General features: G+C 49.1%; 1 protein-coding gene across 1 annotated transcript in view; it reads left to right on the top strand.

Moving 5' to 3' along the window:
* LOC106879503 (uncharacterized) overlaps positions 1 to 905 on the top strand; it is a 39,939-nt gene that overhangs the window by 33,675 nt on the left and 5,359 nt on the right. The window lies entirely within an intron of this gene.

Below are 905 nucleotides of genomic sequence, written 5' to 3'. Positions count from 1 at the left end.
ATATATATATATATAATGTATATATATGTATATGTAATCATCGTCAAACGTCCGCTTTCCATGCTAGCATGGGTTGGACGATTTGACTGAGGACTGGCAAGCCAGAAGGCTGCACCACTCTCCAATCTGATAAGGCAGAGTTTCTACAGCTGGATGCCCTTCCTAACGCCAACCACTCCAAGAGTGTAGTGGGTGCTTTTATGTGCCACCAGCACGAGGGCCAGTCACACGGTACTGGCAGCAGCCTCACTCAAAAAGGTGTTTTTTACATGCCACCTGCATGGGAGCCAGTCCAGCGGCATTGGCAACAACCTCGCTTGAATGATTTTCTAACGTTCCACCAGCACAATTGCTAGAAGGCGATGCTGGTAACGATTATGCTCAAATGGTGCTATTTACGTGCCACTAGCATGGAAGCCAGACAGCTGCTATGGCAACGAACATGCTCGGACAGTGCTGTTAGTGCTCCACTGGCACAAGTGCCAGTCATCGAATATGGTTCGATTTTGATTTCACTTGACCCAACAGGTCTTCGCAAGCAGAGTTTCGTGTCCAATGAAGGAGACGACGTTGGCATGGGTGCCTGTCGTCAAATTTAGTTCGGTTTCAATTTCACTTGCCTCAACAGGTCTTCGCAAGCGGAGTTTAGTATCCAAAGAAGGAAAGGTACGCATAAGTGGGCTGGCTATAGCCCTGGCAGAGGCCTTGGATTTAGGTCTCACTTGGCTTGCCGGGTCTTCTCACGCACAGCATATTTCCAAAGGTCTCGGTCAGAAGTCATTGCCTCAGAGAGGCCCAATGTTCAAATGTCTTGCCTCACCACCTCAGCCCAGGTCTTTCTGGGCCTACCCCTTTCACGGGTTCCCTCAACTGTTAGGGTGTGGCATTTTTTCACACAGCTATCC

This window comes from Octopus bimaculoides, chromosome 12, assembly GCF_001194135.2.
Source record: "Octopus bimaculoides isolate UCB-OBI-ISO-001 chromosome 12, ASM119413v2, whole genome shotgun sequence".
Taxonomy (NCBI): Eukaryota; Metazoa; Mollusca; class Cephalopoda; order Octopoda; family Octopodidae; genus Octopus; species Octopus bimaculoides.
Note: the sequence above shows the minus strand (reverse complement) of the source record. Positions and strands in the feature narration are given on the sequence as shown.